The sequence below is a fragment of the Saccopteryx bilineata genome, chromosome 10 (genome assembly GCF_036850765.1).
Source record: "Saccopteryx bilineata isolate mSacBil1 chromosome 10, mSacBil1_pri_phased_curated, whole genome shotgun sequence".
Taxonomy (NCBI): Eukaryota; Metazoa; Chordata; class Mammalia; order Chiroptera; family Emballonuridae; genus Saccopteryx; species Saccopteryx bilineata.
The window spans coordinates 49579574-49593898 of NC_089499.1; the positions used below are offsets into that span (position 1 = coordinate 49579574).

General features: G+C 45.2%; 1 protein-coding gene across 1 annotated transcript in view; it reads right to left on the bottom strand.

Annotated features, from left to right (window-relative positions):
• HRH1 (histamine receptor H1) overlaps positions 1–13829 on the bottom strand; it is a 103290-nt gene extending 89461 nt beyond the window's left edge. Inside the window, exon 1 of the mRNA XM_066245024.1 lies at positions 13746–13829. The gene's annotated coding sequence lies outside the window, so the exon portion shown is untranslated. The remainder of the gene's footprint in view (positions 1–13745) is intronic.
• Positions 13830–14325: the final 496 nt, after the last annotated feature.

Below are 14325 nucleotides of genomic sequence, written 5' to 3' on the forward strand. Positions count from 1 at the left end.
TAGTATAACTTTGTAGTGTATTTTGAAGTCAGGGGACGTGAAATCTCCCACTTTGTTCTTTTTCAATATTGCTTTGGCTATTCGGAGTCTTTTATGGCTTCATACAAATTATAGTTAGTTGTTCTAGTTCTGAGAAGAATGCCATTGATATTTTAAGAAGGAAAACATTGGATCTGTAGATTGGTCTGGACAGTAAGGATATTTTAACAATATTAACCCTTTCTTTTTCTTTCTTTCTTTCTTTCTTTCTTTCTTTATTTATTTATTTATTTTTTATGAATTAAATAATTTAATCCACATTATCAACATTGATGTCCTGGTTAAATAATTTCAAATGAAAATGACTTACATTATCTTAAGATCCATTTAATATGACTAACAAAATTAAATGTTTTAGGTAAGAAAGGTAAAAGCATGTAATGTAAGATATCGTTAAAGTCAGAGAATAAAGGAATGACAAAAACTTCACCTTTAAACTGTCAAAAGTATGTTTGTACAGATTTACAATAAATGCTCAAAGGAAAACAAACATTTTAAGGTCTTACTGAGTAAATATGGATTTTCTTACATCTCTGACATCATCGAAGACAAGATGAAAACTATCACTTAAAAATCTTATTTCTGAACTTATTTTCAAAGCAAAGTATGTATTCTGCAAACTTTGTATTTAAAAGTTGGGCAACTTAAACAGCTACTATGTGAATGGGCTGGGATAAACGGATCCGAATGGAGTGAAGCCTCTAACGCAGGGCACAGGGGGTCAAGGACCTGCGATTTGTAGCCATCATAGAAGGAGGTGGCGCCGGTCAGCACCACGCCCTTGAACACATCCGTTAGCCTGCCGGCGTCCGCACCGAGGTTCCAGCAGCGACTCGCACCCCCGCGGAACGCCACCTTGGGCTCCATGGGCCCCCAGCTCCTCCGGGACTCGGTACTGTCCCTGGGGCACGGGGGTAAGGGAGGACGTCGAGGCCCTCCTCAGCCCGCACCCCCCCACCCGCCGCCCCGGGCGCTGCCTGGAGCGAGTCTGTGGGTGGGGGGGGGTCGGAGGAGGGCAATATTAACCCTTTCAATTCATGAGCAAGGTTTGTTCTTCCATTTAGCTGTGTCCTTTTCAATTCCTTTCTTCAATATCTTATAATTTTCAAAGTAAAGGTCTTTTACCTCCTTGGTTAAATTTATTCCAAGGTAGTTTATTCTTTTTGAAGCAATTGTAAATGGGATTGTTTTTATATTTTCTTTTTCTGATAATTTGTTATTAGTATATAGAAATGCAACAGATTTCTGTATATTAATTTTATATCCTGCAACTTTGCTGAATTAATTTATTAGTTCTAATAGTTTTTTGGTGGAGGCTTTAGGGTTTTCCATACATAGTATTATGTCATCTGCCATACTCTATGGCTTTTTCACAAAACAACACTTGACCAGACCACTTGCTCTTCCTGGAACATGTGCCTTTGCTCATGCTGTTCCCTCCCCCCTCCCCCCCACACCTGGAATCCTTCCTCCATACCCATTGAAATCTTATGTTTCAAAATCCTGCTCATACTCATTCATCCATTCAACAAATATTTCCTGAGTATTTACTATGTCTCCAGCACTATGATGGGTACCAAGAATGCAATGGAGAAGACACAGCCCATGTCCTCAAGCTGCTTACAGCCATGCTCACAATAAGGAATAACACATGTGTGGTAGATGTAAGTTCAGAGAGTGCTATTAGTCCAGTGGAGGGTCCTAACCCAGCCTTGATGGGGTATGTTCAGGGAAGGCTTCCTGGAAGAGGAGATTTCTAATCTGAGTCCTAAAGGATGAAGTGCAAGGGGAGAGAGGTGTATATAAATGTATGTGAACATACTTATATATCAATATGGCCATAGAAGTCAAGTATTGGGTTAAGTACTTCAGATGTATTAATACCTTTATAGTCATTACTACCCTATGGGACTGAGTACTGTTATCATTCCTGTTATTCAGATATCCTTATCCAAATTGGAAGTTAAGAACTTGCTTCTGGTCACACAGCTACTAAGTGGCAGAGCTGGGGTTCAAATTCAGGTTGGGGCCAGAGCCTATGCTTTTGACCACTACACTTGGACATCTTATGCTGTCAGTGTCTGCCACTTCCTCTTTTCACTTAACAATACATTTATCATAGACACCTTCCCAGGCGGTTCAACTCAGGCTTCTTTCTTTCAATTTAATGGCTGCAGAGGATGTCACTGGATTTGCGAGGAGTGAAGTGACATTATCAGATTCATCCCTGGGAAAGAGCCCTCTGGGTACAGCATGGGGCCACCGGGGAGCAGGAAGCTATGTTAGGAGTTCTATGGAGAGAGGACAAGGCCCAAGCTCAAGCTGGGATAAAAAGGATGCAGAGGGGGGCTGGACAGCAGGAACATGATAGGACAGTGGGTATATAGCAACTGCCACCTCTCAGGGAAGAAGGAGTTGGGGGAGGGAGTGTCTTTGGATTCTCTTTCTTACAAGTCTTACAGAGCCAAGCATCTTTTCCTTTTAGCCCCCTACCTTAGCTCTGCATGCATTGATTCTCGCTAAGCACGCTCTAGCTAGCACTTCCAATTAAGAGTGAGTGATCATCAGTTTCAGTTCCCCTGAGATGTGCAGATGTGGTGCCTGTGGAATTTTTTTTTCCATTGATTTGAGAGAGAGAGAGAGAGAGAGAGAGAAAGGAAGGGCAAGGTGGTATGCAGAGAGACAAGCATCAACTTGTTGTTTCACATAGCTGTTCCATTTAGTTGTGCACTCGTTGACTGCCTCTCGTATGTGTCCTGACCCGAGATTGAACCCATGACCTGGGACACACCAGGATGACACTTTACCCACTGAGCCACCTGTCCAGGCTGGAATCCTTAAAAAAAATTTTTTTTTAATTTATTGTTTTCAGGGAGAGAGGAAGATGGAGAGAGAGAGAAAGAGAGAGGAACATCAGTCTGTTCCTGTTTGTGCCTGACTGGGAATTGAACCAGTAACCTCTGCACTTTGGGATGACACGCTAACCAACCGAGCTATCTGGTCAGGGCTAGAATTCTTAATTCTTTGATTAATTGTTGCCCAGGAGGGCCACATCTATTCTACCCAAAGTACAAAAAATAAAACAAAAATCCTCATAAGTTACCTAACAGCAGTACTATAATAGAGTACTCTCGTAATGGCCCATCGAACCTCACCACACTTAACCACCTGTCAGTCCTAATGCACCTACTCCAAAACAGTCTCAATCTGTCCATGTCTCTCCATTGTCACTGTCCCCTGGTCCAAGCAATCATCTCTCGTCTGGACAACTGTAATATTTTCCTGATAGGTCTCTGCAGTTTCATTCTAGCATATGCTGGTCAACATCTCTAGGCTCAGTTTTCTTATCTGTAAAATAGGCATACTAATATTTCACAGGGCTATAGAGAAGACTGGGCAACATAATGAATGGAAAGCCCTGGCCAGAAGTGCTTTCTCAGTTGGTGACACTTTCCTTCCTCTGTCAGCTGGATGGGAGGAATCAGAAAGGTCAGGGACTCTCATATTCTGCTGGTACAAATAATAACTAGGCATTAGAGGCCTCTGGATCTTCCTGCTTCTCTTGAGATGACCGCCACCCCCTTCTGACAGGGCTTCTTGCCCTATTTTCTTCCTCATGTTTCCTTCCATGCAGTGGAAGTTCTACTACCTTCATACCCGGCCTCACTCCCTTCCTCACATGTTCCTCCCCGAGCTCTGTGCATGCTGCCACATATTTATGGGTGAGTTTGAGAGGTGAAATAGGTAAGTAAACTTAGGTTCTTCTCTGCTTCTCTTAAGAGCCAGCCAGCCTGCTTGCAGGGAGCATACATCTGGGACGGTCGTACCTATCGGGAATAAAAAGGGGACCCTCTGCAGGGCCCCAATGCTGTCTGCACTGCACCAGGCAGGGACGCCCAACCACCCTGGCTTTCAGCATTAGCCAGTCTGCGTGCTCCAATGCCAGTGTAGTAACAGTGACATTTGTTCTCCAGCTGCCCTGCTTTTCGTCTTAATTCTCAGTTGGTCCAGAACTCAGACTGGGCAAAAGAGTGCTATTTATTAACTTATCCCACCTCCCAACAGGACTAAGCAACGGGAGGAAGCCCTCTCTTGTATTTCTACTCGTTAATAAGGCGTCTCAGGGACTCAGTCAGGCCTGATGCTGGGTGTTGTGAGAATCAATAAATAAATGACTAACAAATATTTATTGAGCTCCTGATACAGTTGTGAGAAGAGTTCGTCTTTGCTCAGTGTTTCTTACTCCTTTCAAAATGTCTATAAGCACTTTCAGGTGTGTGAATGCTACAATGTGGCAGGACATTCACCATCTTGGTGGTCTTCATCACCATTTGCATGATCCCGGCAGAAACACCCTTGTCTTTAAGGATCTGATTGTGATCTCACTTTCTTCACCCAATAAAATTTTATTGAACATTTACCAGAAACCAGGTGCTAATTGATGAAGGCACTGCAAGTATAGTAGTAAACCAGGCAGATGATGTCCCTACACTCCTGGAGCTGGCAATCTGATGGGGACTATGAAGAAAATCAACAGAGAGAGACTGCATTGGTGTGAGGGTAAAACTGAGGTGGTTGGGGAAGGCCTCTTCAAGGAGGGGATAGCTGAGTCCTCGGTAATGAGAAAGCATTAGTCATTGCAAGATCTGGGGGAAGAGGTTCTCAATAATGCTATGAGATGAGTATTAGTATTATTTCCCTTTTACAGATCAGTAAACTGAGGCAAGGGGGGTTAAAATGCTTTCTCTGAGATCAAAAAGGTAATTATTGAAGGCATCAGGATATGAGTCCAGGTCCAGACCTTGAAACATCAGCTATTGCCACCAAACCTACTTGCCTCTAGGTTCCAGCACTTCTAAAAGAATCTTACTTAGAGAACTTCAGCAAAGCAGCACTAGCTGCCCTGAAGGAGCTTTCCAGTCTAAGTCGAGAGAAAACTTCTTTATACAGAAAACACTAACCACAGGTGAGAAATTGATATGTAGAATTAATACAATTTCAAATTCTAAAAACCCAAAGGAATTTGTTTGGAACATGACAAAATGACTCATAATTTCTTGAGGGGAAAATCCATATAATATCTTTGTTTATGAGTTGGTTTATTTTAGAGATTTTCAACCTTTTCCGTCTCATGGCACATATAAACTAATTACCAACATTCTGCAGCGCACCAAGAAATATATTTTTTGCTGATCTGACAGAAAGTTAGGTATAATTTTGATCCATTCACACCAGATGGCTATTGTTGTGTTGACTGTTGTCATTTTTTTATTTGACAGTTTAAGAGAAAAGAGGTCAGGGCCCCAGACTAAATAGTCAGATATTACATGTTTTAAAAATTATTGCAGCACACTGGTTGAAAATCACTGGTTTATTTAATAAACACAACAGGCTTGACTGTAAATGCTTTCCAAATGTTAATATTTTGGAACTTCATGACTCATTTAATACTCATAACAATCCTGTCTGTTAATACAGTCACTAATCCCACTTTACAGTTAAAGGAATCAAGGCAGACATAGGTTGGATGACCTACCCTGAACACATTCTGGAGAATGTGGGAGCCAGATTGCAACTGACATCACCTGGCCTTGGAACCTTTGCTTATAACCGTAAACTGAATTTGTGTGTATCATTTACATAACTGAATTTATATCTACAATTGCATTTTGTCTCTTTGTCTCTCTCTGCCTTGCAAGATCTTGTTTTCTGGAGCTTGTGGTGGTCTGGTTTAAATTCAGAATTCATGGTTTCCCTTCAATTTGCTCTGGGGAGCCTTTGGGAGGGGCTTTGAAGAGCTAGATTGTCATTCGCCAAGGAAGCTGACACTGGGATCGATCAGAAGCCCATCTGGGGCCTATCAGGCTCAACCTGCCATTCAGGCAGTTAGAGGCTGTGGACAGAGGAGAGAAAATGAGGCTTTCATTAGGGGCCAGGATCAACAAACAGTCCCATCGACAGATGCTTCAGACCACATAGACGGTCTGGAGATGGAACAGTGTGTCACAGGGGCTCGGGCTCAGGGACAGCAGGTAGAGTTATTGAATGATGATTCCCTCCAGGAACAGAGAAGAGTCAGTTAGTAAATAAATGAAGAATAAACCAAGAGAATATTGCCTGGAAAGTTTGAAATAAAAAAACCCCAAAAACAAAAAAGAAGGGAAAGCAGATTCCTTTGCTAGCTATGAAAACATATAGCCTACAGATAATCATCAAAGCAGCATGGCACAGAGCTCCACTCCTCTCCTGGCTTGTTGGTGTTTACTGTTTCCTGGCATTACCCTGTCTGATGGTCATCCACTAGAATCAGCAGAAAATTTAACACCACAATAGACAGCTTGGAAAGAGACCAGCTACTAATGACAGGGTTTCCAGGTTACATACCCTGAGACCCAAGATAGAAAACCATGTGAATGGTGTCCCTCTGGAGCTGTGCAATGCCACAGCTCTGCCTCGGAAGATAGGGAGTAAGTTAGTGTCTGATACAGGCAGCACAGGTGAGAAAAGGAGGATCAGTAAACAGGATGGGGACAACTGGTTAGCTGTGTGAATAAAAAAATTAAGTTCGACCTTTATCTTATCCCCACACCCAAACAGGTTAGAAAGTGATAATTTAGTGTGAAATAAGAAGCCATTAAAACAATGACAACTAGAAACCTTCTTTTCCTAATCTGAATAATGGGGGTAATAGTAACTACCACATAGCATTGTTAAGGAGATTAAGAGAGAAGATACAAATTAGCACAATGCCTAGTACTTTTAAGTAAATGAGGATTGAGGGGAGATTTGGCTGAGAAACTTCCTCAAATCTAGCAACCCTGGGGGACAAGGGGAGTCAGCAGGAGGAGTGTAACTCCAGTTTATAACCTGGGGATTCCAGGCAAACTGATACACGGAGAGGAAGGTCTCTCTTACCAAATGGAAGAAGAGTGGTCCATGGAGTCAGGGCCCTCCACCTGTGGGCACCAGGGTAAAATAATTCACAGCAAGTACACTGTCTGAAGCTGCAGCAATTTTAGAAGCAGGAGGACACTCAAGTGGAACTCACAGGCATCAGACTTTCACCCTGGGCTGATCCCTTCCTTCCTGATCGTTGGTTGGAAGAACCCTACCCAGTGCTCAAGGCTCGGCTCTTCCGCAGCACTTGGGACAGCCAAAGCCACAGTCCCTGTCCACTTCTGCCTGAGGCAGCCTAGCCTCTCATTGTTGGAAAGTTCCTCCTTAGACTGAGCTGAAACTGGTGGTCCCCACAGCCCCCACTTTAGCTTCCACCCATTGGGGCCTCAGTGGTGAGTTCTACCAAACACTCAGCAAGAACAAACCCAGTTTGCACAATCTTTTCTAGAAAATCAAAGAAGTGGGAATACTGCCCACTTTGTTACATGAGGCCAGCATAATCTTGATACCAAAGTCTGAGTAAGCACCAGAAAGAAATATTGTCAGTGGATCTCATTCATGAACTTATAATGTTAAAATTCTAAACCTAAAGGTGAGCAGAAATAATCCAGCAATAAAGGTGCTATAGGACAACATGAGTTGGGGTTATTTTAGAAAAACAGAAATCAATGTAGTTCACCATGTTAAAAGATTGACAAAGAAAAATCATATGACCATCTGAGCAGATGCAGAGAAAACATCTGTTAAAAACTCTACTTCCATTTATGATTAAAAAGAAAAGAAACAGTTAGCAAACTGAGAATAGAAAGAAATTTCTTTAATCTGATGAAGATTACCTACCAAAACCCTAAAATAAACATTATACTGTACTTGGTTATCAAATGTAGACAGCTTCTTAAGAGCTTCAAAAATCAAGATGCCCACTATTCCCTCTGTAATTCATTCTTTTTTTTAAGAGAGGAAGGGAGATAGAGAGACAGACTCCTGCATGAGCCCCAACTGGGATCCACCTGGCAACCCCGTCTGGGGTTAATGGTCGAATCAACCAAGCTATCCTCAATACCCAAGGCTGATGCTCAGACCAACCAAGCTATCCTCAGCACTCGGTGCTGACGCTCAAACTAAACAAGCCATTGGCTGTGACAGAGGAAGAAAGAGAGAAGGGAGAGAGGGAGGGAAAGAGAAGCAGATGGCCTCTTCTCATGTGTGTACTGACTGGGAATTGAACCTAGGATGTCTGCACACTGGGCCAATGCTCTGTCTGCTGAGTCAACTGCTGGGGCCCTAATTCATTATTGTACTAAGGTCTTAACCAGAGCAGTAAGGCGGGGGTGGGGGTGGGAGGGGGAGAAAAAGAAAAAAAAGGAAAAAAGAATTGGAAAGAAGGAAACAAAACTATTATTTTCACCTCTAATTGTATACATAGTATTTCCAAAATAATCTATAAATACATTTTTTTAAATAGTATGAGTTTAGCAAGATTTCTGGATACAAAATCAATATGCAAAATGGAGACATATTTTTCCAAAAAGTAACCAAAAGAGCATTAAGTTTAATATATATATTATTTATAATTACATGCAAAATATCAAATAACTAGCAACATATCTAAGATGTGCAAGACTACCAAGGGAAAATTAGGAAACCGTACCATGAGAAGTTAAAGATATCTTAACTAATGATGATACCCATGTTCATGGAAGACTAAACTCTACACTTTACACTCTCTGCGGGGCAGTAGAGAGCTCAGCAAAAACAGCTGTAGATTAGAGCACCCTGGTTTATATTCCTCCTCCTGGTGTTTGTAAAATATGTGGTACTGGGCATTCTACCAATGCTCCTGAACCTCAGTTTCCTCACCTATAAAACAGGAATAGCCATATCTGTTTAGTTGTTAGAAGTCAGTGGATGTGAAAGTCCTTTGTAGAGTGCTATATACATGTAGGGATTCTTCTGACTAGCATTATTGCCTGTTGTGGTCTGAGGGTGGGGAAAAAGTTTTCTCTCCCAGATTAGGCCAGCTGTGTCCTTGTTTCTGCTCAACAATTTGTCAACAAGGGCAGTGCTGAGTGCTTATTCTGTGCATAACATTTCCTCATTCAGTTCTCACAACAACCTACAAGTCAGGTGTGTTGTTAGCCCCATTTTACAAATGACAAAGCTGAGGCTCAATTAAGCAACTTGTTATTCATATATTCATTCGTTTATTCAGCATTCATGGAGCCCCTTCTATGTGCTAGGAGCCTTGAATGCACTGGTGAGGAAGATGGACATGCTCTATTAGAGTTGTGAGTCTAGTTAAGAAAAAAGCCACAAGTCATACCACAAATAAGCGGGCAGAACTAAGATTCAAACTCAGGCCTGTTGGACACCAGAATCCATACTTTTAAGCACTCCCTGGAGGTGGCTTCCTCGAGCTCCTCTGCTCCATCCTCTCGGTTGTGATGTAATGCTTTCTAACATTCACTCTGCTGGCAGCATCAAGTTTCACTGGGCTCTGCCATCCAAGCTGCTGCACAAATGGAGAGCTATCAGCTTTGATTCTGGCCCATGTGATTCTCGTGCATGATCACTGGAGAATTACAGCAGGGAAAATGAAGACAGAACAGAGGAGAGGCATCCTGGCCTCTCCTCCCACAGCATCAGTGGCATTGTTCCCAATGAGTATATGCCTGAGTCCTTTGCTACCATTAATGACAGAAGTGAGTCACTTATAAATAAGATACAGGAGCTTTATTATAATTATATCCCACAATTCAGAAATGCTCAGTGTCACTGTAAAAGGGAGGGCAGCAGGTGACCGGGGCTTGAATGATCCTCTGCCAGGTACATCTTTTATATAAAATGTCTTGGATCAGGAGCAATTACTGCTAGTGCCCAGCCTGGATACTAATGAAAATTACTTACAATTGCATGTAATTCTTTGCCATTTATACTATCTGCTTTTTCCTTTCTTTTCTCTGCTTTTCCAGCTTAAGAAACAGACACTGGAAAATATGGATAACAGCCATTTTGCAGATGGGGAAACTGATGCTCAAGGTCACTGATTTCAAAGACCAAGGCTGAGGTTCTAATCCTTCAGGGGAAAGGATTTCATAACTCTGAATGTGTCCACCTGACCTGGAAGGTACACAAAATATCCCAAATCAGTAGGACAATCTGAAAGGCAGCTGGGGTGGTGTGTTCCATTGAAAACTTTGCCTTGGACCCTGGCCAGTTGGCTCAGTGGTAGAGTGTCGGCCTGGAGTGCAGGAGTCCTGGGTTCGATTCCCGGCCAGGGCACACAGGAGAAGCGTCCATCTGCTTCTCCACCCCTTTCCCTCTCCTTCCTCTCTGTCTCTTTCTTCCCCTCCCGCAGCCAAGGCTCCACTGGAGCAAAGTTTGCCCGGGCGCTGAAGATGGCTCTGTGGCCTCTGCCTCAGGCGCTGGAATGGCTCTGATTGCAACAGAACGATGCCCCAGATGGGCAGAGCATCGCCCCCTGGTGGGCATGCTAGGTGGATCCTGGTCGGGCGCATGCGGGAGTCTGTCTGACTGCCTCCCGTTTTCAGCTTCGGAAAAATACAAAAAAAATAATAATAATAAAAAACATTAAAAAAAAGAAAACTGCCTTGGTGAAGACAGGACAGCTATAGCTAGACTTTATAAAATGAACTTCAAACCTACCCTCTGACATTCCACAACCAACAAGAGGCCTATTTCCTGCCCACAAAAGCCAAGACACTGTCCCAAATCCATTCAGCTCAGAACGAAGCCAGAGCATGAAGTTCAAGCTACAGCATGAAGGAGTGAGGTTGGCCATCACAGTGATAATTGTGGTAAAGCCCAGTGTTTGCTGAGTACCTAGTAGAGCTCCAGAAGCTCAAAAAAGTGCACAGAGACTTCAGGTTTTAGGCTAGTTAAAGCTTAAGATTGCACTAAGACTTCTGGGACACATTTATATCCAACACTAGATCTATTCCCACTTTATGGATGAGAAAGCAAGAGGCTTGCAGAGGTGGGGCAGCTTGAAGGTGGCAGAGCCAAGATAAAAGCTAGTCTGTTTGACCGTTATAGTAACACTAATGACAACTAACATTTAAATAGCACTTTTATATATTACATGGCACCATTCAGGTGCTTTATGCATATGAACACAATTCTCTCACCAACCCAATGAGGAAGGTGTTATGAACATGCCTATTCTAAAAATGAGGAATTGAGGAACAGAGGGGTACCACAACTTGCCCAATGCCACAGAACTCCTAAGTGACAGCACTAGGATTTGAGCCAGCTCCAGAATCCACAGTTTTGATTTCTTTGTTATAGAAAGCCATACCACTTTCCATCAGGTACTCTTTGATTGTAAACAGGGAAGTACAAACAGGGAAGGAAGTCTTGAGAGAGTCCAAGGAGAGGAAGTTCTTCCTACCTCAGACACTCAACTGAGAACCAAGAAGGACCACTCCTAGCACAGAACTGCCAAAACTCCTCTGGTCTATAGGGTCCTTGGCAGGCAGCTCCAGCCTCCACCCAGCTCCGAAATCATGGACTGGCAGTACTGAGCCATTTCCCACCTTGGAAGGATTCTCTGTCACACTTGAAAATGGTACAGGCTTCCCTACAGACTCTTCTTCCACCGAGAAAACACATTTTGAGACAGCCAGTAGCATCACGCTGCCTTGAGCTGGTGTATCATGCAAGCCCTAAGACATTAGGGTTTTTATATGGGGTTGTTAGGTATTCCAACGAGTGATCACAGAAGTAGGCCATCTGCAGGAGAGAAAGGAAAGCCGGTGCAAGGGCATCAGAGACTCTGTTGCCTGACATCTCTCTAGTCTTCACCTTTGCTGCTGACGGCCACAAGCAACAGGGACCTAAGGTCCCATCTGCAGCTTGAGTTTCACTGATAATCTGGAAGGAGTAAGACCCGAGTTCAAATCCTAACTCTGCCATGGACCAGCTGGGCAACCTCACGCAAGTTACTTAACTTCTCTGAGCCTCATAGATTATCTGTTCAATGGGTCTAGGAATACAGGGGGTCCTCGAGATGACACAGTTTTGTTCCTACAACAATGATGTAACCCGAATTTTGGCGTAAGTCAAAACACACCCTAGCCTAAGCCACTTACCTATCCTACCTAACACAGTTGTAAAATCATAATCTAGAACATAAAAACCCAACTAATTACAGAAAAAGGAAAAGGACAAAATATACTGTACTGCACACTGTATTGCGTATTCTTTCATCATATGCAACCAAAATATGTAGTTTGCCTATGTAGTTCGTGAGTATGACACTAATGACATAAGCTGAAACACGTCTCAATTTTTTTAAGTTTTTATGGGAGCAAGCATTGTAAACTCGAAACATTGTATGTCGAGACTGTCACAACATGAGGACCCCCTGTAATAGTGCCTACCTTGCAAGGTTGCTGTGAACTAAATGGGATTTAGCAATACTCTGATCATGCCACCCTCCCTCCCTCTTCCAGTCTCCGCTGGTTCTTGGTTGCTTCCAGGATAACATCCAAGACTGGAGCATTTGAACTCTTCCTAATCAGACCCCTACTTCCCTTTCTTTCCTTCACTCTCTGGAGATGCACTCACGGAATTAGTTCCCCAAGCACATTCCCGCTAGGGGACTTCCTCACATAATACTTCCTGCGTGGTCACCTTTTGTCCGGCTCCAGGTCTGAGGTGGGAGCCCCCTGCTGGAAGACAGCGACGCTGCCTGGAGCATCTCGGCACTGCCAGCTCCCAGACAGTGCGGACTCTTCTGAGTCTCAGGAATTCGGGTGAGGTCTTCCTCTTGGGGTGAGGTGAGGTGGGGTGGAAAGACAAAGGGGCTAATCACCCAGAGAGGGAAAGTGTCTTCCATGAAGAAGTGCTGTGCTCCATTCAGCACCTTCTCACTTCCATGGCTCTTTCCAGAAGAATGGAGAGCAACTTCCAGAATTTAGTATCTTCTGACCTATGCCCTGAAGGACCAGCAGCCCCCTTGCGCTTCTACCACAAGAGTTCACTCCTTGGCAGTGATAGCCTCCTATTTTTCCAAAGGGTCCTCGTGCAGTACGTCTGCAGCGCCTAGGCTTGCAGCCGGGTTGCAGGAGGCGTTGGGTGGTGGTCTTGAAGTTTCCCACACCCGACCCCGGGTAACGCTGACCTTGGGGCTCGCCAGCATGCGGTGAAGTAGTTTGGGTCAGGAGACTTAGGCTCAAAACCCTTGCTCTCTCCTTGACTCGCTGGTGCTCCTGGGCACAACTTTCCCTCTCTGAACCTCAGTTTCCTCCTCTGTAAAATGAGTATGATAACACCTGACCACAAGCAGAAGGGACCGAAGGTCCCATCAAATGACATAAAGAATCTAAAGAGATCATGGATGCCCAGCGCCTGGCATAGACAACGTACTCACGGACGGGCTGGGGCTACGGTAGGAATCAAACTCTGAGCCCAGCCCCGGGCAGCTCTGGGAGAAATGGAGACTCGCCTTGTCCGCATGGGAGTCCGGAGGCAGCCGCGCGGGGCGCGTCCCCTGGCCAACCGCGGGGAGCCACAGGTGTCTGTGTCTGTGCGTCCGGGCGCTAAGGCCAAAACTGAGTATCTGGGAGGGTGCCATGCAGCCTGCCGCGCTACGGGACCCTACTCAAGCCACCTACATCCCGAGGTCTCCCCTGGCACGTCCACCTGACACCAGCCGGTTCCAGGGTCTCTGTCAGGTTCCTCGGGGATGCCCAGACCAAAGCCTGGACAGCGCACAGCCTGGCCCGGCCGCTGCGGCCCCACTCTCGCCCCTGCCCGCTCCCTGCCCGCGCCGCACTCGGACTCACCGGCACTGGCTCCAGGGAAAGTTTAGTGGTGCGGGGTCGCGGCGGCCTGGCTGCTCTGCGCTCGTTGGCTACCGCGGGGATCGCGGCTAGTTCGCCGCTGGAGCTGAGAGAGGCGGGGCGCCGGGGGAGGAGCCTCGCGGGAGGGGGCCGGCGGAGAGGGACGGAGGGCGGGAGCGAGGCAGAGACCTGGGCCACCGGGGCCTGCAGCGCCTCCGCTTCCCGCTTGGGGCTTCCAGAGCTGTCCCCACGCTGGGAGGGGGCGCCAGAGGGCCCTTCGGTCTCGGACACCATATCCTACAGCCCGCCCCGGGGTCGGAGCTGCTCCCACTGAGCACCCCAGCCCCGGGCTCTGCGCGGTGGGGCGGCTCCTTGGGTTTGCAGCGAGAGGAGAGAGAAGGGTCAGAACCTTGGTGAGAGCTGAGGGCAGGCAGATAGACAGAAATATATAAATCAAGATAAAGAAGCAGAGATAGAAATAGTCTGAAAAGAGATGATGTTGGACAAAGTCAACCACAGACCGACTAATAGGCAAACACAGATAGTGATACCCCATCTCCCGCTATCTTCGCTAGAGAAGCCA